We start from the raw sequence: 26462 nt of genomic DNA, 5'->3' as shown, positions 1-26462 counted from the left end.
CTTATTAAACCCCATTCTGCTTCTATCTTTAATTAATTAATGTATTTATTTATTAATGAGAGACAGAGAGAGAGAGAGAGAGAGGCAGAGACACAGGCAGAGGGAGAAGCAGGCTCCATGCAGGGAGCCCGACATGGGACTCGATCCCGGGTCTCCAGGATCAGGCCCTGGGCTGAAGGTGGCGCTACACCGCTGAGCCTCCCGGGCTGCCCTACCTCTATCTTTAAAGAAAAATTTCAAACTGTTGAGAGAGTTTATTAATTTTGACCTGGCTTTCCTCTCCATCAGTTAAAATACAGATGTAAACACAAACACACACACACACACGTGCGCGCACACACGTGCAAAACCACCTTGGTTTCACAAATGCAATTCAAATGAAGTTCAAAATGAGTGAGGAGGGAAAAACCAGGTCTTTCAACTTTGTTTAATATAGTCTAAGTAGAAGAAGCTCAAACAATTTACAGTGACCTTCAAAAGAAATAGAAATGTAATAACTTCAGCCTTAACTAATCTCAAGGAACGGTGCCAGCAAATAGGGAGAGAGACTTGGTCTGCAGACCAACCACATAAGGCAGCACACATCTCCACTGTCACATGGAAAGGGAGGAGAGTAGATGGGGCAAGATGAGGTAGGAAAAATAGATTCACAGTTTGATTTCATAACAGGTGTTTAAACTACGACCAAGTCTTCTCTTATTCACTTTCCAGATATGTACTAATAATGAAAGAGAGAGCAGAAGGGAGAGCCTCTTGTGTAACCATTTTCAGACACCGGGGACCTGCCTGGCTTCCTCAACCCAGGTTCTGGTTTTCACTGTGAGTTACCGCTTCTTCTGTTTCTTTGCTTTACACATTTAAAGAGAGAAATCAGGCTTTAGCTAACATGAGATCTCTATCTTGGCTCTCAGACATCTTATTATTATTATTATTTTAAATTTTATTTATTTGTTTGGGAGAGAGTACGGGTGAGAGAGAGCACAAGCATCGGGAAGGGGTATTGGGAGAAGCAGACTCCTTAGCAGCAGGGAGCCAGAGGCGGGACTTGATCCTAGGACCCTGGGATCATGACCTGAACTGAATGCAGACTTTTAATGCTTAACCGACTGAGCCACCCCGGAGCGTGGATCTCAGACATCTTAATTAATGCTAAGTTTACTGTCTCTGACAGTTAACCTACAACAAACTAGTCCAATAAGACAGAGGTTGAGAACACAAAGGCAGGAAGACTTGGTTTTCTCCACTTTGCTCCTCCTCCCTGCTGTTGAAAACCCATACATTTAAAAAGACATTATTTTGTAGTAACAACCCCTCCCCCCAAAAAAACACCTCAAAACAAATAAACAACTCCTCCATCCCCTGCTATTCTCTCCATTACTGAACAACCTGTTGTTTGTTTTGCTGTGTGACAATGCTCCTCTGACTTAAACCTTTCTAGGATTTCAGAACTTATTTCCAATTGTGGAAGATTGTAAGTGGAGTATACTTTTCATAATTTCATATCCTAGTGCATCAACTTCTGAATAAATAGCTACAGCAATGGAATATCCAAAACAACAGCCTTCTAAGACTACTTAGGGTTACAAAAAGTTTGTTTCGATCTCAACTCACCACTGAGCTTTGCCTCAAACTTAGTGACTTCTCCATAAATGGGTATGATGCCAATAACTACCTTACCTGTCACACTGAGATCTTGTAAAAGTAAAATAAGACTAACCTGTGAGTTAATTTAAAATTGTAATGGGCTATGAATTTTTTTATTTTTATTTATTTTTTATTTTTTTATTTTATTTTATTTTTTTTTTAATTTTTTTTTTGAATTTTTTTAAATGATTAGTTTTAAGCTATAAGATATTATAATGGACAATTTACCTAAACTCAAATTTTAGCCATGCTTTCCTGGGAATTATTAGAAAGCAGAAAAGTCAACCACCCAACTGTTGTAGTAGGTCCTACTTTGGAAATTTGTGTTCCCCAAGAGAATGCAGAAGCAGAGTAAATCAAAGGTGGGGAGGGGGTATCAGAGCACTGGACAGTGGTCCGATGGGAGAGGTAGTGAGGGATTTAATGTACAAAGGTGGGGTAAAGTAGGCAAAATGATTGAAGTGTGGATGAGAATAGATAGACAAAGGACAAAATAAGTGGTAAAAAAGAAGTGTCTGCATAGAATAAATATTGTACCTGCCTTCTGGAGGTGTTAAAACAGCCCATGAATCATACCTACAGTGTCAGCCTGCATCATTATTATTTAGTGCTCTGGTTAGTACTGTATAGGTTCTCTTGCTTGGGAATTTCAATTTCTGCCCATAATGACTAATAGTATATTTGATGTTCATGAATTGTACAGCTCTGTCATATGCTGTGGTTGTGAACGTTTGTGTTTAGGCCCCTACACTAACTCAAGTGGGCCTCACATTTTTGCTTGGGAGTCTGTATGCCTCAAGCATTTTTACAAATTTTTTCAAGATTTTGTTTATTTATTTGAGAGAGAGAGAGAGAGAGAGAGAGAGAGAGACCATGAGTGTGGGGAAGGGGCAGAGAGAGGGGGAGAAGCAGGGAGCTGGAAGGAGAACTCACTCTCAGGACCCCAATAACATGACCAGAGCCAAAAGCAGGTGCTTAGCTTAACCAATTGAGTCATGCAGGTGCCCCTATAATTTTTTTTAAAGATTTTATATATTTATTTTAGAGAGACAGAGGGAGAGAGAGAGAGAGTGAGCAGAGAGGGAGAGAAAAACTCAAGCAGACTCTGTGCTGAGTGTGGAGCCCAACATGGGGCTCGATCTCACGACCCTGAGATCATGACCTGAGCTAAAACCAAGAGTCAGACACTCAACTAACTGTGACACCCAGGAGCCCCACATTTTTATAATTTTGATTGCTCCTTGCTAGACTCCATTTAATTGATGTGCTTTTAAAAGAAGTGTAGTGTGTAAAACCAAATATAATGTTTAAAAAGTGGCCTAAGCAAAGTCAGAAATACATTTCTACTTTTTTTTTTCCAGTGGGAGCTATGAATTTTGGAAGCTCTCAATAATTAGGCTAGGCTGAGTAGACCTCAAGGAGGCTGGAGGACAGATGATCTAGACAGCCCTCAAAGAAATGAGGAATGCCTGAGTGAGGTTTTTTTCTCTCTTAATATAATAATAACAATAAAAGCTAGACCACTAAAAACACATAGAGAAATTATCAATATAACATAACATAAAAGGAAAACGAGAAGGTGGTAAAAAAACAAAATCTTCTAACAGGAGCTTTTGGTTCCTTTGACATTCATTAACGCTTATGTTTATGGAGTTCGAAGTCAATTCGGAAGAAGGTAATTTCAACTACTACAGGTGTAGGGAGTATAATCTTACTGCCTCTTCAAAGTATTCTTTATTTTTTTCCCCTATCACTTATTACCTCCTGGTGGTTATGAATTACATAAAATATCTATGCCTGCAGGTGTCTCTCAGGTGCTATTGCAGAGCAATGCTTTTCAAGTGCTTAGTGTGCATACAAATCATCTGGAGATCCTATTAAGTGCAGAGTCTGATTGGGCAGCTCTGGGTGGGAAACTAAGACTCTGCATTTGTATCAGACTCCCTGGGGTTGACAAAGCTGCTGGTGGTGGACCACACTCTCAGTCCCAAGGCTAGAGGGCTACCATGTAGCAGATACTTTCTGCCTCTTCCATATTAGTTATTTATGAAAGAATATGCAGCCGGAGTCCTAATCTTTACAGATACACATATTAGGACTCTTGAAAACAATCAATACTGGCTCAAGTCAAACACTCTCAATTGGAAATAAGCAACCAGAACCACAGTGTAAGAGCAGGACTGTATCCAGTGACATTCATGACATTGAACAACTACTTGGCTTTTAAATTTTGTTTCATTCATTCATTCATTTCTTTCCCCCTATGAATTAGCTATAAAAATATGGTTCAAGGTCCAGTATAAGCCACTGTGATGAATAATATATATGATGGACTCTTAACTTCCAAGCAAATGGCTATTTTTGAAGATCTTTTCTCACCAAATGTGAAACAAAATCTGCTTAGGCCAATTTTGCCATTCTTCCTTCTTTCCAATATTTTGTTGGTCTCCTATTGCTATGTTCAGAATAATCAGAATATACAGGAAAGTCATCGGGTCTTTGATCTCCATCATTAGCGATACTCTCACCAAGACCTGCTCCTTCATTTGACTTATTAGACATCTATGTAAAGTGGTCTTTGGATGAAGCCTGGTAATCTTTCCCACTGTGATATTCCAGGCACAAGTGAATGGTGGCCAGATGATTCCACTAAGCAAAGATGGAAAAAAAGAAAGTAGGCATTCACAGCACTACAGCCATGGTGCTGCTGACTCAGAGAAATAGACTGCAATGTCACAACCACAGCAAAACACAAAACACAAGAGATAAATAAGATAAACTCTGCAACAGGCTGCACTCTTTATCAGGTATTGCTCAGAATTTATGCAGTCCAGGCGTGGTATTTGTGGGAAAGTGGTGCCAGAGGCAAGAGGCATGTGAAATCAACTGGAAGACAAGGGTAATCAAGAGCACGAGGCTAGAACACCACCACTTCTACGTAATTAAAAATTTGTACAGTTAAAAAAAATTGTACAGTTAAGTAAATAAGAACACTTAGAATAAATGAAAGCATCTGCCGGTAATTGGAAACACAGTTTGGTGGTTTTGTTTTGTTTTGTTTTTCCATTGTCTTTCCTTCTTCTTTCTCAGGCTAACTGCTTTGCTATGGTTATGAACACCTATATTTCCTGTTGTTCCCAGGGGGTAACTGAAAAAAACAGGGAAGAGAAAGATGGAAGATAGTAGATTAAAACTAATATATATCATGGTTATTATTTTAGATGATTTGGAACCCTGTTTTCCTCTGCATTGGAAGGAGAATCAAGGTAAGGTGAGGCCACTTAGTAGATAGCATACAGACCATGTGTAAGGCATTCGCTGTATAGAACAATACGGGCATTCTCTCCCGCCCCTCCCCTCTTGATATGTAGCATTGCTGGAAGAATAATAGCGGCACCATTATCGAGGAAAGAAAGTCTAGCACCCTAGAATATCTGAAACATTGTTGTATGGATCAGGTCTTCATCATGAAAAGATTCTTTAAGAGTTTCCTTTTGGCAACTTTCTTTTCCAGCCCACATTCAAATGCTAACTACATTTGCTTCTTCTATTCCATACATTATCTAAAATGATTGCATATCCTTCTGCCCATAGCATATGGTTACTAACTGGTCTCATCCTATTTTCTTATCTGAACCCTTGAGTCCTCTTACTCTCTTCTCCATGACCACCTTCCTGAATTCATTCCACAGTCTGATAATGAGACTTCTTGCATTCTTTGTTCTCTGATCCACCATTGCTTTTGAGGTTAATGTTTTGTTGCCTCTTTTAAGTGCAAGGTAAAATATGCTTAACTTTGACTTGTGTATGTTCACATACCTTGCTACTCTTACATCTGTGTATTTTGATTAGCATATAAGGGGTCAACTCCAGAATCACCTTTTAATAAATGCCTTTTCAATGCTGTTATTACTTTTTTTCTGCTTTCAAACTTTGAGGAATCAATTGATTTGAGCTACTATTAAAATGTGTTTTTCAAACCTCTCATTAACCATTAAAAAAAAAACTCAGTGAAGTCTTATTTATCTTTAATGGTTGCAGCATTGTGAATTGGACGTATTTTATGATCTTGTCATTTTCAAATATGTAACAAATGAAAAGCGATGAAAATATTAATATTAATCTGACACAATGCGAATTATTACTTATACATATAGTCCAAATTCCTATATGGGGCATTTAATGCTTTCAAAAATAGGTTCCCCGCTCACTTAGTTCTGTAAACTCACTGAGCTTACATTTGACACACAAAATTTCTGTGAAAATTATACTGTTGCCAGACATGCCAGAGGTGCTGTTATATTTTGTATGGTAAGTAGAATATTGGCCTCCCAATGATATCTACTTCCTAATGCCTAGAACCTGTGAATATGTTAGGTTACATGGCAGAAAGGAATAAAGGTAGCTGATGCAATGACTATGTCAGCCGATGCTGACATTAATTAAAATAGGGAAACACTTCTGGATTATCAGACAGGCCCAGTAAAACCACAAGGGTCCCTAAATGTGAAAGAGGGAAGCAGGAGGGTCAGTGTCACAGTGGTGAGATATAAGACTCACTGGGCATTGATGGCTTTGAAGACAGAAAGGAGCCCTCTAGAAAAGTAATGAGTGCAGCTTCTAAAAGAAAAAAAGGCAAACAGCAGATTCCCTCTTGGAGCCTCCAGAAGGTTATGAAGACCTGTGGACACCTTCATTTTGGCCCAGTGAGACCTATTCCAAACTTTTCATCTTCAAAACTATAAGAAACATATGTTGTTTTAAGCCACTAAATGTTTGGTAATTTGTTACTGGAGCCTTAGGAAACAAATACATCGTCGCTCACTTTGTTGGGAAAGACTTTTCCATTCATCAGCTTCAGAAAAAGTCTCCTTTTCCTTATGAAAGCTTTGTGCTCCACTTCAGATCACCTCTCTGTTTAAACAAAGCAGGCACCTCTTAACCATTTCATTGATCTGCAAGATAACTTCATTTGTATCACTATTTGCCTCTGATGCTCTGTCTTGTCTTGCAATTTAGACAGAAGGGACCATTATTTCATACTTTGCGACATACAGTCCTCGTGATATACTCTTCATTTATCTATTGATTCATTCAGAGCATTTATCTGAGTGGTTCTCAATTTACTGAGTGCCCCATGCTAAGTGATTGGTATATACAAACTTGGATCCTATACTTAAAATTAATTACAAATTTAATGGAGAAACAGATACACATATGACTATAAAGCACAATGAATTGTAGGGCTACAATGTAAATATGGACACAACAGTCACAATTTGTGTTTGTTATTAGTATGATGTCGAACAACTATTTTCAGTACATTTTTTCCATATCTTGACAGTGAAGACAAGGTGTAGGAATCTATATAAAACTTTTAAAAATTGTGAACTATATTATACAGAGTTTGTATCTAGCCAGGAAAACATGAGTGGTTGGTTATATTTTTGCTGATTATTTTTTATTTGCTGATAGAATTTTCAGAAGTTTAGCTGTAATGATTTTAAAATTTCAAGAATAATTTTACTACTTTTCTCTGGTGAGTTGATAACATGTTGCTAGCAAAATGGTAGCTTAATGGTAGTTCTTATTCTAAGAGAGCAAAGAAAGACAAATCACGCAGCGTTAGGGTTTTAAGGGACTTTAGAAACAAATTAACAATTTCAATTAGATTATGTCTTAGCTTCAGTTGCTATAGTAAAATACCACAGACCGGGTGGCTTAAACAGCATAAATTTATTTCTCAAAGCCTTGGAGTCTAGAAGTCTGAAATCATGGTCAAGTTCTGGTGAGGGTCCTCGTCCTGGGACTGCTGTTTACTGTACTCTCATAGAAGAGAGAGATGTCACCTTTCTCGAGTCTTTTCTTATAAGGACGCTAATCCCATTCATAAGGGATTACTCTCATGACATAGATACCTCCCCCAGGCCCTATCTCCTAATACCATCCTACTGAATTAGGGTTTTAACATATGAATTTTGGCAAGACACAAACATTCAGTCCATAGCAGATCATTTTCTAGTTTTACCAATCATGAAGCATTACCCAGATACCTTAAGCCCTGGATTCCCACAGACCTGAGCACAGCCATTTCCTCTGAGTTTTTATGGACTTGGTCACAGTACTAAGCATTTAAGTGAAATGCCTTATTTTCTCCTTATGAGAACCCAGATGAGGTAGGTACTATCATGAACCTCCCCCCCCCCCATGGAAGTAATTTGCTCAAAATTCATCTGCTATCAAGCTTTAGAAGGATGATTTGAACCACAGCAGGCTGATTATAGAGCATTCCCTCTTAACACTGTGCTATACTACCTGTGTGGCTAAGGTATTGGATAAAGCAGTAGGAACTCTGTTTGATTCATAGACTGTAACTATGTCTGGCTGTATCACTGTATCACAATAAACACTTAAGTGAAGAAAGACAGAAGGAAAGAAAAAATAATTATGACCCCTGCACCTATTTCTATAGCTATTCTTCATGGCAGGTTTACATCTTGTGTTCTTCAAGCCATATACACTGCCATGCGGTCATGACTGTCACTATCAGATTGGGCTTTCTTTAGATCTCTGCTACACCTCTGTCCAGGAAGTGCTGAAGAAAGTCCTGCTTCCTCAGTATGACCAGGGAGAAAGAACATAATGCACATGAACATTTTTAAAAATTTAGATGAATGTTCCTCCCAAAATGGGGTGGTTTCTTCAAGTCAAACCCTACACTACTAAAGTAACTCTATTCCTTATGAAAAGTGACTTGATTTACCCCTTGTGATTGCCATTGCCATGCACTGGAACTATCTGGGAGTAGTGATGAAAGACGATCAGAGGAGTTTCTATGTTGTTTAAACATAACTGCAGCAGAACTAGAGAATGATGATGTGGAATTGGTGAATGGAGTCCACTAGATTTATCCAAGGCCGGAGAGATATTTCCCTTTGGGGGCTATTTAGCAAGGCTTCTGCCAGTATCACTATGCCAGCTGCATCTGTGTTTGCTAGACAGCTTGGCCAGAAAACGGGGAGGGAAGAAGGAGCCTTAAGTGTTTCCGAGTGTTAAGGAAATAACTTGGGTCACTTTTTGCATGGATGATGATACATGTGGGAAATTCAAAGCTGGTCCAGCTGATTTCTATCCTGGAGTACTGGACCAGGGAGGAAGCTGAGGACAGCCATGTTTCCAGCAGACCAGGGATCTTCTGTTTTCTGCCTCAGTTCCTTTCCTTAGCTTCACTTCCACATGGTAAATGTGGTTATTTAGTCATTTATATTCACAGTCCTTCTGCTAGGAAATGTAAGCCTATAAACTTCACATCATCTTTACATAGCACCTTCTTTTTTTTTTTTTAATTGTTTTTATCGAAGTTCAATTTGCCAGCATATAGTATAACACCCGGTGCTCATCCCATCAAGTGCCCTCCTCAGTGCCCGTCATCCAGTTGCTCCATCACTCCACCTACCTCCCCTTCCACTACCCTTTGTTTCCCAGAGTTAGGAGTCTCTCATGGTTTGTCTCCCTCTCTAATTTTTCTCACTCAGTTTCCTTTCACTATTTATAATCCCTTATAATCCCTTTCACTATTTCTTATATTCCCCATATAAATAAAACTATATGATGATTGTCCTTTTCCGATTAACTTACTTCACTCAGCATAACACCTCCAGTTCCATCCACATTGAAGCAAATGGTGGGTATTTGTCGTTTCTAATGGCTGAGGAATATTCCATTGTATACATAGACCACAGCTTCTTTATCCATTCATCTCTCAATGGACACTGAGGCTCCTTCCACAGTTTGGCTATTGTGGACATTGCTGCTATAAACATTGGGGTGCAGGAGTCCCAGCATTTCACTACATCTGTATCTTTGGGGTAAATACCCACTAGTGCAATTACTGGGTCAAAAGGTAGCTCTATTTTTAACTCTTTGAGTAACCCCCACACAGTTTTCCAGTGGCTGCACCAGCTTGCATTCCCCCAACAGTGCAAGAGGGTTCCCCTTTCTCCACATCCTCTCCAACATTTGTTGTTTTCTGTCTTGTTGATTTTTGCCATTCTCACTGGTGTGAGGTGGTACCTCACTGTGGTTTTGATTTGTATTTCCCTGATGGCGAATGATGCAGGGCACTTACTCATGTGCTTGTTGGCCGTGTGTATGTCTTCTTTGGTGAAATTTATGTTCATGTCTTCTGCCCATTTCATGATTGGGTTTTCTGTTTTTTGGGTGTTGAGTTTAATAAGCTCTTTATAGATCTTGGATACTAGCCATTCTTCTGATACGTCATTTACAAATATCTTCTCCCATTCGGTAGATTGTCTTTTAGTTTTGTTGACTGTTTCTTTTGCTGTGCAGAAGATTTTTATCCTGGTTAAGTCCTAATAGTTCATTTTTTGCTTTTGTTTCTTTTGCTTTCATATATGTATCTTGCAAGAAGTTGCTGTGGCCAAGTTCAAAAAGGGTGTTGCCTGTGTTCTCCTCTAGGACTTTGATGGATTCTTGTCTCACATTTAGATCTTTATCCACTTTGAGTTTATCTTTGTGTCTGGTGTAAGAGAATGGTCTAGTTTCATTCTTCTGCACATGGATGTCCAATTTTCCCAGCACCATTTATTGAAGAGACTGTCCTTTTTCTGTGGATATCCTTTTTCTGCTTTGTCAAATATCAGTTGACCACAGAGTTGAGTGCCCATTTCGCACCTTCTTTTATAAAAGCATTGCAAAGTGACAGAAGGGCTTGGCTCTTCAGAAACATTCCAAAAAAAAAAAAAAAAAAAGAAAGTATGAACCCTGGGCAAATCATTCTGACCTTCAGGATGCTCAACTACTTTCAGTATTCCCCCTTTTTTGGACCCAGTAATAATTAACAAATTCATTCACTTATTTGGAAAAAAAGAACAGTAAATACTCCAAATCTTTGTCTGATTAAATTCAATTAAATCTAATTATTCCATGTCTTTTTACACATTATAATTGATGTCTTATTTTATCTAGCATTTGCCTCTAGGTCTATTTTTCATGTAAAATTTGCTTTTAATGTTTATGACACATTAGGTCATAGGAGTACAGGTGTTTATTTCTTTGATAGCTTCTTTAGAGTGCCTCCCAAAGTGGTCTCGATCTCAATGAATGCTGAAATAGCACTGTTGTTTCTGTGGAAAAATATGGAGAATGTTCTGTGTGGGACAGCCACAGCATTTTTGGGAAACCTCAGAAAGGATACTTGGTGTTGCAAAATCAAGTACTCTTTTTGACCTAAACTATATATTGGTTTGCTTGAAATTACCTCAGGGTTAGAACTTTCACCCCATTAACATGGTTAGTAAAGTCATGTTTTCCTTCAAGAACACAAATGTATAAATAAAAGGGATGGGTTATAGAGGCACTTGAGTGGCTCAGTTAGTTAAACATCTGACTCTTGATTTCGGCTCAGGTCATGATCTCAGGGTTATGAGATCGAGCTCTGATTCAGGCTCTGTGCTGGGCATAGAGCCTGCTTAAGATTCTCTCTCTCCCTCTGCTCCTCTACCCTCCACTCATGTGCTCTCTCTCTCTAAAAAAAAAAAAGAAAGAAAGAGAAGAAGATGTGTTATAGAAAAATACTTGAGATTTCACTTAAGATTCCCCTAATTGTTGCATCTTTCTCATCTCTAAGCTATTCACCAAATGTGCCACTATATCTGTTTTCTTCAAGTTGCCATTTCTTGGGAGTTTTCCTTTGGAACCTTTGAAGACAGAGTTTTCAGAAACTAAACAAAATAGCCTCTATTCTCCAATAGAACCAGGGTGTTGGAAAGATTAGACTGAGTTTTTGTGTCAATTGAGAGGCTTAAATGAAAATATTTATGGAAAGTATATAGAACAAGGCCAGGCACAAAGTTGGCACTCCACAAAAGCCAGATATTATCATTTCCTTCAAATTATCTGCTCTCTTCTCTGTGGGCCTGGCACCAGTAAGCCCTGGTGCCATCAAGAGACCCAGAACGTGATATATGAAGAAAAAAAGATAGAAGAGGTAAAGTAAGAAAAAATAAAGATTATGCGTTTAGTGTGGAGCAGTCAATGAGATAGGGGGAAAAGAAGATAAAGATAAAAAAAAATAAAGTTAAAAGGAAAAACTTACAGGTTTTCACTAGCAATGATCTTAAAGGATACTCCAACACCTTGGAGGTTATTGGCACTGGGCCCTTCATTTTAATATTGGTCTGCTGTCATTTTATCCTTCATGTTCTAACTTCTAGTATGTGTTTCAGATCATCTAGAAGATTCTTCAGATCTAATTCTATAAAATGGGTTAAAATAAATGTTTTTGGTTTGATCTGTATAGATAACCATAAACATCAAATGCTGAACTAGTTTCTTCCTAAATCTCTTGAAACCCCCTGTAGCATAATTGTTCCTAGAGGAGAATTTTTCAGATATCATTCTTTCCTCACTCTCCATCAAAGGAGTTAGTTACTAAATTATCAAAGTTACTGTAGTTACTGAATTATCAAAGACTTTCTTGGCAAGGCATTGTCACCTATAAGTCAGTCCCTTAGGACATTGTAAGAAGCATGTCCTTGGCTGGTAGATAGATAAAACACTCTGGAAATTCCTTTACCTATTTAGGCCTTAGGAACATCATTAAGGCCATTAAAGTAGCACTTTTCTTTTTTTTTAAAAAAAAGATGTTATTTATTCAGGAGAGACACAGAGAAGCAGAGACACCGGCAGAGGGAGAAGCAGGCTCCACACAGGGACCCCAATGTGGTACTTGATCCCGGGTGGGACCCCAGGATCATGCCCTGAGCCAAAGGCAGACACTCAAATGCTGAGCCACCCAGACGTCCCAAAGTAGCACTTTTCTAAATGATATCCCCATGGCCTGAAAAAAAATGAAGCAATTTCAAAATCTTCTATTAAATTTTTTTTTTTCTTTTGCCATGAGATGGTGTCCATAATGAAAGAACTCTGAGATTTCTTATGAGAGTGTGACCCTAGGTGACAAAGTTTTTCTAGGTGGTCTCAGAGCCACAAGACTTCATTCTTCTTGTGCTTGTCAATAGCCAAGACAGGAAAGTAAATTTGACAGTGCTGAATAATATTTATTAAGCACCTTCCACAGAAGGCAGCCCTCATCTAGGCATGACGCGAAGCTTTGAACAAGTCAGATTTTACATTCCAGTAAGAAGAGCCAGAAAGTAAATACACAAGCACACAAATACATTAACAAGAAGATATTCAGTGGTTATGTGCTACCATAAACAAAAATTAACTAATTAATTAATTAAAATTTGTTTTCTGGGAATTAATTTCTGAATCGTATAAACAATGACATTCTTGCAAGGCACACTGTACTAGAAAAATATAGGCTAAATAGTCCTAGACTGTCCTTAACTTTATTCTTCTTACTTGGTTGAGCACTTTATTCCCAGAGAATCATTTATTAACCTCAGAAGTAAGTCAATTTAAGAATAATACTTTGTATTTCTGTAGTATTTACTTCTATGATTGTATTTGAAAGAATTCACTTAGTAAGATATATAAAGACTTCATGAAGTGGACACAAGCAGAGACTAGAGGCTATATTTTTGTAAAAATAGAGACTAAGATGAGTGGGTGGCCATGAAGCATTTCTGGGTCTACCGAGGGAAGGGGGAAACCCAGGCATGTGCCACTGAAGGTGAGAAATGCTTGGTCACAAAAATCAGTTAATAGATAGGCTAAGTCCTAAATGATCAGTGAAACAGAATCACCAACATTTTTTTTATAATGAGAATGTTTTTCTTTTTTTAAAGATTTTATTTATTTACTTATTTATTTATTTGAGAGAGAGAAAGAAAGTGGGAGAGAGAGCACGAGCATGAGCAGGAGCGGGTGGGGGGGAGGCAGAGGGAGAAAGGGAGAAGCAGACTCTCCACTGGGTAGGGAATCTGATGTGGGGCTTGATCCCAGGACCCCAGGATCATGACGTGAGCTGAAGGCAGACGCTTAACTGACTGAGCCACCCAGGCACCCCGGAGTGTTTTTCAATATATATATTTTTAAAGTATGGAAATATCTTAAGAAACATCAGAACTTTATTGGACTTATTTAAGGCAATTTAGGATTTCATATTGTTTTGTTTTGAAGGCACCATGTTCTTTTCGTTGCTTAGAGTATTCAAAGGTTTTCATTTGACTCAATAGCATGATAGTCCAGATTCATGCCAAGAGATGGCCTTCTTTTTCTGACTGGATTGGATTCAAGATTATTTGTGATGATGAGGAATTAATTGTAGTTAGTCAGGTTGACCATAATGCTCATATGCTAAGTCCATACTCATGCTAAGTATGATATCTCCATGCTTGTCCAATACCACTTAGGAGAAGGACCTAAAGTCTTCAGGTGAAGAATATGGTCCCAGAATGATCACATATTGATCCCATCTGTATGGAGCTACCGTGAAAGAAGACTACATAATACGAGTCTGAGACTAAATAGAGAATGTGCAGAAGTGATGCTCTCAATGAAGAAACAGGTGAAAGAAAAATCAGTCCTTATCTCAAATGCTGTTTTGTCTCATTTATGGGTTTCCCAAGGATTCTGGGGGTGGGAGTGTGTCTCCCTGACTTATGTTGGATTCAGTGATCTGCAATGTGGGGCTGAATATATTCTGTCTCACCAGTCATGCTGAGATTGGGATTCCTCTGGTGATCAAATGATTTGTCCCAAATGATCAAGATGTCTGAAGAGTTACAGATAAGAGTCAAAAGATAACTGTGCCTTTCAAAATCTCAGGTCACTGTTTAATACAACTGAAAGTTTAACTCCCGATAGTATCCATCATAGTCCTTAACCACCTAGTGCAATGGAAGTAACGTAAAGATGTTGAAATGTAACAGGCTCAGTAAAAAATGCCTAAGGTAAGAATGTTTAGGAGTTTGTGTATTTCCAGAAAATGTATTCATTTTCTTTCTGACTACATTTTATGTTAAAATATTAGTGGTGAGATTAAAAGTTACCAACTCCTTCTTTTTTTTTTTCCAACTCCTTCTTAAACCATGCAAGAACTCATTTACCATACTAGTCAGAGGTGTTTGTATATTGCCTGATGTAAGACTTGATCACAACTTTGATCACACAATTCAAAAATTTATATATGATGCAAGAGTGTCCAGTAAAGCTGAAGATTAAAGTTTGTATTGTTAAGTTTTCTGAGTTAATGATGAAAAAATTAATTTTGTCATAGCCCTCTAGCTAATACTATCATCAGAGGAGGTGTATTTAATCTTTACTGGTATTTCCTATTTAAGCCCCTGACCTTAAAAAAATAAATTTGGATGAAATTTTTTAAAAATATTTTATTTATTTATTTATTTGAGAAAGAGTGAGAGACAGCAAGCACAAGCAGGAGGGAGAGGGAGAGGAAGAAGTAGGCTTCTTGCTGAGTGCAGAGGCTGATCCTAGGGCCCTGATATCTTGCCTGAGTGGAAGGCAGCCACTGGAACTGAGCTACCCAGGTACCTTAAAATTTGTTTTTTTTTAAATATGAAATATGTGATACATTTTTGTTCTACTTTAACAATTTAATAATTTAAATGACTTTATGATGAATATCAATTATACTTCAAGGACTTTTTTGGTGTTTTCAGGTCGTTTGCTCCTATGATAAATGGCTCAGGCTATTATGGTTTTTAAAAGTTTTGGGTCAACACTTGACAGGTTTTTAGAAGTCATTTTTATTGTTTTTAAGATGATTGGCTATAGTAACTTGTCCCCTACCTTCAGTTCTATTGCTTTAAACCATCTTAGAGGCTGCGAAACCAGCTGGTTAAGTGTCTTGTAAATAAGGAGGATTATAGTTAGCTACTGATAATTTCTCTTAGAATGCATAGATGAGAATTCAGCTACTTTGCCTTTTATTTCCAGAGGTCTTTTTGGCTTACTTCTGGTTTCCCTGTTCTGTTCCAGAGATGATTAAATTTGCCCTAGGCCTTCCTGCCCAATATTCCAGTAGCTGTGGCGTGGTTCTAGTGGAGAGGCCAGGAGCTCTGGAGCAGATTTCAGCTGCAATTCTGGTTCTGTCATAATCCTGCTGTGTGATGTTGGGCAAGTTACTTTACCTCTCAAGCCTCAGTGTCATCAGCTGGAAAATGAGAATGAAAATAAACATTTCCCAGAGTTATTGTGAGGATAAAATGAAGTGTGTGGTATGATAACTAATATTTATAGAACATTTATTATGTGCCAGGTACGTAGTTAGCACCCCTAAATGGCAGCTCCTTTAGACCTGACTTTGTGTTTTCGCTAGTTGGACTTTACACAATTAATCCACTGAAGTCCTCATACACTTTTCTCAAATGCCATAGAAAATAACAAGAAGGTAGAAAGAGATGAATCGGAAAGAATCTACTATGTACAGCCATGGGGTTAGACATTTTACTTATATTATATTATCTGATCATCTCAGCAACCCTTTGGAATAGGACCTATTATCCCCATTGTGCAGATGAGAAAAACAAAGCCCAATGGGGTTATTTTACACTTTTTTTACATGCTAACAGAGAAAGTAGCAAAATAAATAGAATAGAATAAAGTCGGGAACTTAATTCTATCAGAGTAAATTACAACACTGATATGATATTAATAATCTAGTTACTTTCTTCTTGTTTATTACCGAATCATCAATCATCATTTTCATTTATACAGTTAAAATAATATAATTTAAAACATTTTTCCATAATAGCAAATTCACTTTATTCATCCTAAATAGAAGTTCTCATAGATTCTTGCATGAGTAAAAGGCTAAATTACTTTGTCTCAATCATAAAACATACTGAGGCTTGTTTTTGCTGCCAAAACTGTTCTTTGGTTTAGAAAATTTCCCCTAGGTCATTTAGAAGTATTCCCAGAAAAGATGAAAATGCCAAAAACCTGGTCAAAATTTTTTCAAGTATTGCACCAAGAATGGAAGGAATTTGGGAATCAAGAATGTATATTTATCTGGTCACAGGGAGAATAGGAGTTATCTGAATGCCACCCACTCAGTGTTTGTCACTTTCTTTCCTGGGTGGCTAATTTCCCCTCATGCTCTGGCTAACTTCATGTATTGTGTGGTCAATCATCCTACCTTTCTCTTATTTTCAATTTTATTACTTATCCTCAGGAGGAAGGACACCTGAGAAAATTTCTTTTGGGGCTTCATGTTTTCAAAGGAAGGTGCAAATTAGATGTAGTAAATTTGTAATTCTATTTCCATCTTTAAAAATAAATGTCATTCAGGCATTGGTTTGCTCTGTCACCTTGAATCAGAAAACAGCTCCATCTGGTTTATTTAGTTTTTGATAGCTCACACTTCAAAGAAAGGCAAGGGTTATATCCGCTGATAATTTTGCAAGCTTACGCAAGCAAAAAAAAAAAAAAAATATTTCCCTGACCCCTGCAGTGATCAGTATGTATATCCTGAAGCACCAGAGATCTGATGACGTCTATTGTGGTTTGCTGACTCCCAACAGGCTTGATTCTGCCAGCTTGACTCCGGAAAAAGAATCCCACCAGCTTCAAGCAAAATTGTGCCCAAGTAAAGATTGCTAATAAAAATATCATGGAATTGGCTCTGGTGCTACTTTTGGTCTTAAAATTCTCTCTGTGTGTGTGTGTGTGTGTCTGTGTGTTTGCATGTACATGCATTTATGTGTATTTTAACTTCAGCATCTGTATTCAACTTAATCTTTTAGAAGCTCTAATATACTGTGTAAGCTTTCAGGCAAGGTTCTGGCAATGCAACTTCATGCAATTGGCTCCACTTTCCATTGATATCCATGTAGACTTCCCAAAGTCAGGTTTGAGTCTTAATTTATGGAAAAGTAACAGAGGGCTAGTATGTTTTATGCATTATTATTTCAAAGAGATGAGTTTTTCAATAGAAATACACATCATCATTTTTAAACTTCACTTACAGTTTATACGCTACCTACTTTCAAAATAACCTGTTTATTTCTAGCCCTGTCCTGGTTTTGCAACCACTGTTTACTCTGGATGCCCCATCAGCAAAATAGTGATAATAATACTTGCCACCTACTTCATTTCCTAGTGGTGTCTTAAAACCAATGAATAGAGGTCTGCATGATCCCCAATCTCTTTGAAATACAACAGCTTTATAGCTTACAAATTAATTTCAACCGAGCTAAAAGTTACACCCTGGATATAGAATTCTATAAAAGCATGCAAAAGACGAATATATTTGTAAATTATGTAATTAAATTAATTTTAAAATGAATGGACTATATATCATATGTATATGTATACACAAAAAGGAGGAATACACTCAAATTGCGAAAAATATAGTTATAGAAAAGCTTAGAAAATAATAATGAATATTCTATAGAAGTTAATATTGATAGTGGTTATCAGCATTGGTGGTATTTTGGGTAAGTTTATTTTCTTGTATATATTATATATATATAGCTTTCTTATATATTCCAAGTTTCCTGGAATGAATTTGTAGCACTTCCAAAATCAGGAAAATGATCTCAATAGATATTTTTATAAAAATTAACTGGACAAGAAGGAAATTTCTCAGAATGCAAACAAGCTTTTAAGAAAAAAAATCCATTGAACTCTTTAAGTACTATAAAAGTACTATACAGTACTTAAAGTTCTATAAAAATTATAGTACTTGGGTTTGGACCCAGTTTACAATAGGAAGCTCAAGGAAAATCTATCATTAAAGGAAAACACTCAAATCTTTGGCCATATCCAAAGTCTCTCTATTTATCCAAGTTTCTGTGGTATGTCAGCAGTTAGATCTAATCTTATCTGTTCAACCTAGCACACTACTGAGTGTCCATAAGTTTAATATATTCATAAAGTATAAAAAGGATATTCCAATAGGTAAATTATTCCCACTCGCCATCACTCCTGTCACACTGGATTTCTTTAGGTTCTTCTACAATGCTATAGGCTCTCTTCCTTCTGGGTCTTTTCACATTCTGGTTCCACCTTTCCGAAATGTTACCCACAATCCTTCACCAGGCACATTCCTTTACCAGGCTAATTCTTACACATATTTTAGTTGGCTCTCACTTCTTCACAGATCATATCCTGGTCCCCAGACCAAATCTGAAGGCTTTACATATGCTCCTGTGGCTGTCCATGTTCACTCCTAAGACCACACTTGTCTTATCCACCACCTCTAGTCTGAAAGCCATTTGGAGGCAGAAATTTTGTGCCTGGTGCACAGTAAGTGTGATTCACCAGAGGGCTGACTTCCTCAGTTCAACAAATCTTCCTGTCTATTGTTTGTGGAGAAAGAAGACCTTAGTATTGGCCACTTATCATGCCTAAGTTTTTCTCCCATGAAAGAATTGGTGAAAAAGAGAAAGAAACTTTTAAGATTTATTACAAGGAAATTTTAATTTAACTTGCTGCATAACTTAGTTATCCATTAAAAAAATAACTTGGCTTAGTCTTAGAGAAGTGACTACATACACAAAGGAATTTTAAAATAAAAAGGATGAAAAAGATTTTTTTTCCCTCTGACTATGGTAAGTTTCAACGGCAAACATTTGTGTTAGTTCTACACATGTTACTTCAAAGATAACATGATTTGTCACTTCTTCTTTGAAAAATATCCTACATCTGTAAGTCATTAGCTTTTGTCTGGCTCTTCTATTACTGGATGAGACCCTTGAAAATGTTTTATGTATCTCCATTTTCCTAACTGTAGAATGGAGCTAATTTTACTCTCCACAGTGAAGAGAATGTGGGAAAAAAAGTTAATACTAGAAAATAGATGTTAACTGACTCTTAATGAAAAAGGAGAAACTTATTTTCATACTATAGCTTAATTTTCAGGGTACTGTTTTTAACCAAAAGAATTATAACCTTATTTTTCTTATATATTTAACTAATACATAGTCTGTATATAGACTTTCACACACCCCTTTCTCAATTCCCAGCTAAAATGACTGAATTGCTGAAAACCTTGTATTTTTGAAACTTGGCTCCATGAGTACTCACAAAAAAATGGAAAAGACATTAAACACACATTGCTCACTCCCTAACTTTTCCATATTATGACTCCAAAACTATTTGTGAATAGGCATTCATAAAATGAGTTCGTTGGGACAAAATAAAGTTACTGACATCAGTTTGGCTAAGACTCTAGGCTAAGACTGCATGTCAGTCTCTGAAGGCATCTTGATTTCTCCCATTCTCTGGACATTGCTGATGAGGAGGAGGACCTACAATTCACAGTGTGAATTGATCAACAGATCAAGAGTACACAGTTTCTCAGGAAAAAGTGAGTCCTAAAGGCCTCGTTTTGCTGGTAGTGGCTCCTCCTGAGCAATCAGAAGATGGGAAAGTGACTGTAGACAATGGGCTGGGAAGGAGGTGGGTACCCCATGGGAGTAAGATGAGTTGAGAGAGGGGAGATGTGGCATATTTTTAGCTAAAGCTGTTAAATTGGGGAAGTCAAAGGGGTTGCTCAAGTGCTTTTTTTTTTGGTTTATTTTTCCTTTATCAAATTGTTGCAAATGCGTTATTAGCCTGGGGTTGGCTTTTCTACCTTACGATAGAGATATACACAAAACAAAGACCTTAAATTCTCATCCAAGGCAGACACATAAACCATATTCTAAATCATTATAATTTCTCAAGAACTTCGATCCCCCCAATCCAATAAAATTTACACTCTTCAACTTCCTTTTTAAAGAAAAAAATGAAAACAGAAACCTGATGACAGCTGTCTACATATCCTATAATTCCAAGCCCAGCCAGCTTGGATTTTGTCAGAGGTGAGGACCTAATTGAGCCTGTTCATCACATTAGTCACTATCCATAGTGTTTATCCCTTGTTAATTCAGACACTTAGAAATATACACATACTCTAATGCTTCCCTACTCTGATCAGTCCACAGCAAGACTTTGGTTAGCAAAGACAGACAAATTTGGGTAAAAAAAGAGAATATCCGAAAGACCAAGATCCACATTTGGACAAAGAGATATAGCAATCATGCGAAAGAGTGATTCCAAGGTTGGTCAATACAGCAACTATTAATAAATATTTCTATTATGAAATAATTGTATTTACCATACTTTGGCTATATGATTCATATCCTGTAGTATTTCCAAATAAGTAGTGATAAACAGATGCTTGGTGACCTAAAATCAGTCTCACTCTGAGAAGAAAGATGCTCTTTCTATATAATATGCCCTTGAGAAGGGAGGTGACTACATACTGGGAGCCATAGAATATTGCTAACAGAGCAGCCTGAGAATCCAGGGCAGATTCTTTTTTTTTTTTTTTAAGATTTTATTTATTTATTCATGAGAGACAGAGAGAGAGAGGCAGAGACACAGGCAGAGGGAGAAGCAGGCTTCATGCAGGGAGCCCGATGCGGGACTCGATCCCCGGACTCCAGGATCACACCTTGGGTCAAAGGAAGGCGCTAAACCGCTGAGCCACCCAGGGATCCCCTCCAGGGCAGGTTCTATACATATTTCTGTTGTAAAGAAAGAAAAAGGAAAATAAAAAAACCTTTTCCCCCCCTTTTTCTTGCTGTTAGAAGTGAAAAATCACTATTAGGATGAATCTCTTTCTTTATCAACCATCTGTGAGAGTAAAACAGACAAATCCCAGTTTTGTGATTGAGTCTGAGATGTGTGTAAAGCATAAATTTCCAAGGCAAAGGGTCTTGGTAATGTTAGCATTTGACTGAGAGGTGGGCTGCTCAGCACATGGCATAGATAGAATTACAAGTGAATGAACCTCCCATGCAGAAAATCTGGAAGCTCCATGTGCACCCTTACCAGGCCATCAGGGGCTAGACTTTTGGACTTGTTTCTCTGAACTGATCTTGTTCTAGCCCTATTTACAGGACTTTGATGTTTTCCCCTAACCTCTTGACCCTGACCTCTTATGTTTCTGTGATCCCGGGTATGGAATACAGTTTTCATTACTGTGTTTCTGACTTTCCTTTCCATTTGCAGCTTCTTGTTTTCTTCAACTTGGCTTGCATACTAGAAACTGACTCCAGATCTTGTTAGCTTTGTCAAAGTATCTGCTAAGCCTGAAATGCTTCTTTTAGGAGATAAGAGAAAAACTAGAATGTGAACTGAAATAAACGAGGTCTAGGAATGGAATCAGGTCCAATGCCTACCCATGCTCCTGTGGGGTGGAAGTTCCTAAACCCTGGTAAAGAATGTCTAAAGGTTGACTTCAAAAAACAATCAAAGATTCCATAGTTTTTGAACCCTGTGATTTCTTTTTTTTAAATATATCATCTGATTATGAAGTATCCCTCAGGTTATACAATATTCTCACTCTTCCCAAACTGTACTGAACCACAGACAACTTATTGGCTAAAGTCCTCTGATGCTTCTGGCTCTAAGGAATCTATCTCTCCCCTACGAGTGTGTGGCAGAGAAAAGATGATATGCTCACTGTTCTTTTTCTTCTTCTTCCTTAGTACATAGGAAAATTATATTTTTCAACCCCCCCTTGCAGTAGATTTTGGAGCTGTATTTCTGAGTTCTTTCTATTTTTTCCTCCTTTCTTTCCTTCATTACTTCCACTATTTGGATCAGAAATAGAAAAAGAATGAGTTATAATATCCTAGTATCACATTTTAGAGTTTTAAAGTCATGGCTGTGAATTTTAAGGCAAGGTTAAAAAATAATTCAAAATACATATCATATTGTATATTTAAACTGAAACATATTGTTTATTATGATAAATAACTTACACTATGTATTTTTTGCTTAGTCTATAGGAACTAGGTTTCACCACAGGCTACACCGTTTCCTTCATGTGGTCAAAATTCTAACCAGTGGCAGAAGGAATGATGGCAAAACTCTCTCCTCATTATATAGGTTGACCTGGAATGACTGTGGAAGGTCTTCTTTCTCTACTTCCATGAAACATTGTTACGTAATTATATAGAACTTTTATTCTTAAAGTGATTTAAAATATATTTTATCAGTTAAGTCTAGCACAGTTTATGAGATAAAATTGCAAGAGTCTATGAATGAAGCATGGGTAGGTTTTGCCAAATGTCACACGGTCTACAATGGTAAGATAGTTTGGAAAATAAGTTTTCTGGCTCCATTTTCAGTGGCTGTGTGTGTGTGCGCATGTCTGTGTATTTTGTAAAATGTGAGAAATGCTTCTTGTAGTAAGAGGAGAATAAAAGGACAATTCTAAGAAGGGAAGAATCATGTATAATCTCTGCCTACTGACATTGCTAACATTTCCTGTTACCCTTCTATTTGGAATAGTCTTATACAGATGCATACTGCATATATTATATATTATGTATATATCTTAGCTGGCATTATATCATTTTGTGTTCTTTTTCACTTAATGTAGATAAATATTCTTGTCATAATTTTTTGCAAATATAGTGTTTAATGGCTGTATGATGTTTCAACATATGTTTCTATGGCAAATTCATTTCTCCCCAATTTTTAGGCATGTAGATTATTACTAAATTTTATCTTTTATAAATAATGCTATCAAAACATCTCTGTACAAAAAGCTTTTTTTTCTCTATTTCAGATTATTTTCTTAGAAGAGATTCTTAGTAGTAGAATTACAGAAAAGAAACAAACGTGTACACGTTCTCTCTACCACATGAACTACTTCCTCTGCTTCTTGAAATTATCACATAGTCAGTAAACAAGCACCACCACCACCACCACAGATGAGCTCAGAAATAAAGTCACAAGCTTGAAGAGGATGATGACTTCCAGCTTCCTTCTGGACCTGGTTGCTAAAGTGCCAGTTGAAGATTGGGGAATGGGCTGTTTCTTAACAGTCTTAATATTTAGCCGCAGTATTGTATTTCCAAGGAACTGTGGTTGGAATTTACTGTCACTAATTCTCACAGCACCGTTCTGCTCTAAGTGGGGGTTGTTATTTCTCAGAGAGGGAAAACACCTAAAAACATATTTACTGTATTCATCCCGGGGTCCTTCAGATTTACTTATACATGTGCTATGCACACTGGAAAAGAATTAGGGTAACCAGATGGATTTTTCTCCTCAGCATTGGATCAAAACAACTGGGCTAAGATTAAAGACTACATTTTGGGTCAAATGAGTATATTTCTACTGTTTAACATTCCAGAATGGGACTGAGAATGAGTTAAAAGGAAGAGAGGACACTCCTCTGTGCAACAAAGCTAGATTGTTTAAATGGGTTAAATTGATAGAGAATGAAGTTACAAAATGCTCCTCCTTGTCCTATATTGATAAAAATCTGTACTTCTGTCTCTGTCATTTTCCTGCCCTTTGTAGTGGTAGAAAACTGTGTTATTACTTTCTTCTAAGTTTTGGGGAGTCTGTATAATATTTAATTAAAAGGAAATCAAAATAATATATTGTATAAAACAGCTAGTTGCGGGATCATCTGGTAGATCAGTGGGCTTCTGAGTGATATGATTTTTTTTGGCTCAAAAATATTTATGATCTAAATAAGAGCAAGTATCTTTGCTTAATCTATTTGAATAAATCTAGAAATCTAGAAAAATTAGTTTGAAAGACATGCTTGTTTATAAGCGAGACAATAATTATGCCAAATTGTAAAGTCATGATTTTGAAATTAGAAAATTCTGTGCTATTTTTCTAAACATATATGTTTAGATTTGTATGTTTGATACTAAGGAATTTATGTCCTCATGGGAAGGTTCCTGTATCTAAGCAATGTCACCTTCAGATAGAGGTGTTTTTCTTAGTTAAGGATGAGCTTTAAATGAGAGTTAATGAACTTGAAGAAACATTAAGAAAATCTTTCTGTGTTTATCTCTTTATTTAAAGAAAACTGGGAAATTAGTGTTAACAATTACATTTTAAAAACAATTTCAATACAATAGGCTCTTAAAGAGAACAAACTTCTAGGATTATTTTGATTCTCTTTTCACTACTTTTTATTTTCATGTATTCCTAATTATTCCCTGACAAATATATTAACTAGAATATTTCTTTTTAACTGACTCAGATTGTTTTATAGTAAGATACTTTTACATGTAATAGATATGGCCAGGTCTTTGAACTGGTGTCCCTGGGCTGGTAAGATTGTCTTTCTCAGACCAATCAGCTTATCAGAACAGAAAGTACCTTGTTTTGTATGTAGCAGGGATTAGAGGCACTCTACACACCTTCAAGAACTTCACCATGGCTATCTTTTCTAACAGTGGGGAACAATTTTCTGTGCTCCTCAGAAAAGACAGAATTTCCATTTGTATACAATGGTGTTCCTTTTCCACTGTCACCTCTCAACTGGCTCACAGGGAGTGTCCTTATTGGCTGATTAAGCAGGAATTAGAGATCAGTTTTGACAAAAAAGTACTATTTGCATCTCTTTCAGAAGTGAAACTTATCTTTGGGGTAAATCCCCAACAGTGCAATTGCTGGGTCGTAGGGCAGGTCTATTTTTAACTCTTTGAGGAACCTCCACACAGTTTTCCAGAGTGGCTGCACCAGTTCACATTCCCACCAACAGTGTAAGAGGGTTCCCTTTTCTCCGCATCCTCTCCAACATTTGTTGTTTCCTGCCTTGTTAATTTGCCCCATTCTCGCTGGTGTGAGGTGGTATCTCATTGTGGTTTTGATTTGTATTTCCCTGATGGCAAGTGATGCAGAGCATTTGCTCATATGCATGTTGGCCATGTCTATGTCTTCCTCTGTGAGATTTCTGTTCATGAGTGAAGTAAGTCAGTCGGAGAAGGACAAACATTATATGTTCTCATTCATTTGGGGAATATAAATAATAGTGAAAGGGAATATAAGGGAAGGGAGAAGAAATGTGCGGGAAATATCAGAAAGGGAGACAGAACGTAAAGACTGCTAACTCTGGGAAACGAACTAGGGGTGGTAGAAGGGGAGAAGGGCGGGGAGTGGGAGTGAATGGGTGACGGGCACTGGGGGTTATTCTGTATGTTAGTAAATTGAACACCAATAAAAAATAAATTAAAAAAAAAAGAAGTGAAACTTAAAAAAAAATCTCTTGGAATCTTTGATGTTTTCAAGATACAGGGAGTCAGACACATTTCCATTGATATAAAAGGCTTCTTTTTCCTGGATTTGTCAGCAAAACTTTCATGCTTTTGGCTTGATTTTGATGGACAAGTGGGAACCAGGGGCACTGGGGATAAGGGAGGTGAGCAAGGGAGTTAAGGTTTGGGAAGGGGAGTTGGGTGGCCTGAGGACCTGGAGGAAGGGCCAGTGTGATTAAAGTCAGGATAGAAGGGCTACAAAACAGTTGAAGGGACATGGTCTGACCAACAAAAGAATGCAGAGTTGGGAGGGGACCCAAAAAAAAGTCAGGATGGATGGGTCCAGTTCTGAATCATCCTTGATTGTGGAGTGAAGAAATTAGACCTGATTTAATGGGAATGGGTGGCCAATAGTTTCTACTGATGAAAGTGCTGTTTTATGAAGATTTGCTGGAATGAGGACTTAAACAGCCTATGGTTCTGATCAACTTTGTTTTTTATTCTTCCAACTGCTGACACTACTTACCATTTCTATTCCATGTTTCTTTTCTGATAACAACATATATTTAAATGAGAACTTTAATATATGAAGTCTTATGTAATAGTTCTGTTTTATTTAGTAGCATTTTCTACCCATTTAATATGTGTTTTATAGTTATTGTGAGGAAGTACTATATTATTTTTACTCTCAACAATGCCAAACCCATGACAGATCCTCAAGAAGTACTTATTAAATACAAATGGATAAATGAGATTTTAAAGAAACCATTCTAATATAATAAAGGCAAGCTTTTGAATTTAAAATATCTCGATTATTTTTTTGTGTGAATTATGGGTTTATGTGTACCCTTGACTTATATA

General features: G+C 37.2%; 1 protein-coding gene and 1 long non-coding RNA gene across 4 annotated transcripts in view; one reads left to right on the top strand and one right to left on the bottom strand.

Annotated features, from left to right (window-relative positions):
* The window catches only part of PDE7B (phosphodiesterase 7B), a 309365-nt gene that overhangs the window by 145208 nt on the left and 137695 nt on the right, over nt 1–26462 (bottom strand). The gene's annotated exons all lie outside the window — the stretch shown is intronic.
* LOC112644167 (uncharacterized) lies at nt 467–25484 on the top strand. 2 transcript variants are annotated; one of them, XR_004811259.2, is made up of 4 exons: nt 467–819; nt 4866–4910; nt 13986–14140; nt 23165–25484. It is a non-coding gene; the product is annotated as an uncharacterized LOC112644167 (long non-coding RNA). The 2 variants fall into 2 exon arrangements; XR_003126192.3 differs by lacking the exon at nt 23165–25484 and adding an exon at nt 17118–17195.

The sequence above is a fragment of the Canis lupus genome, chromosome 1 (assembly GCF_003254725.2).
Source record: "Canis lupus dingo isolate Sandy chromosome 1, ASM325472v2, whole genome shotgun sequence".
Taxonomy (NCBI): Eukaryota; Metazoa; Chordata; class Mammalia; order Carnivora; family Canidae; genus Canis; species Canis lupus.
The sequence above is the reverse complement of the archived record's forward strand: the minus strand, read 5'-3'. Positions and strand labels throughout refer to the sequence as shown.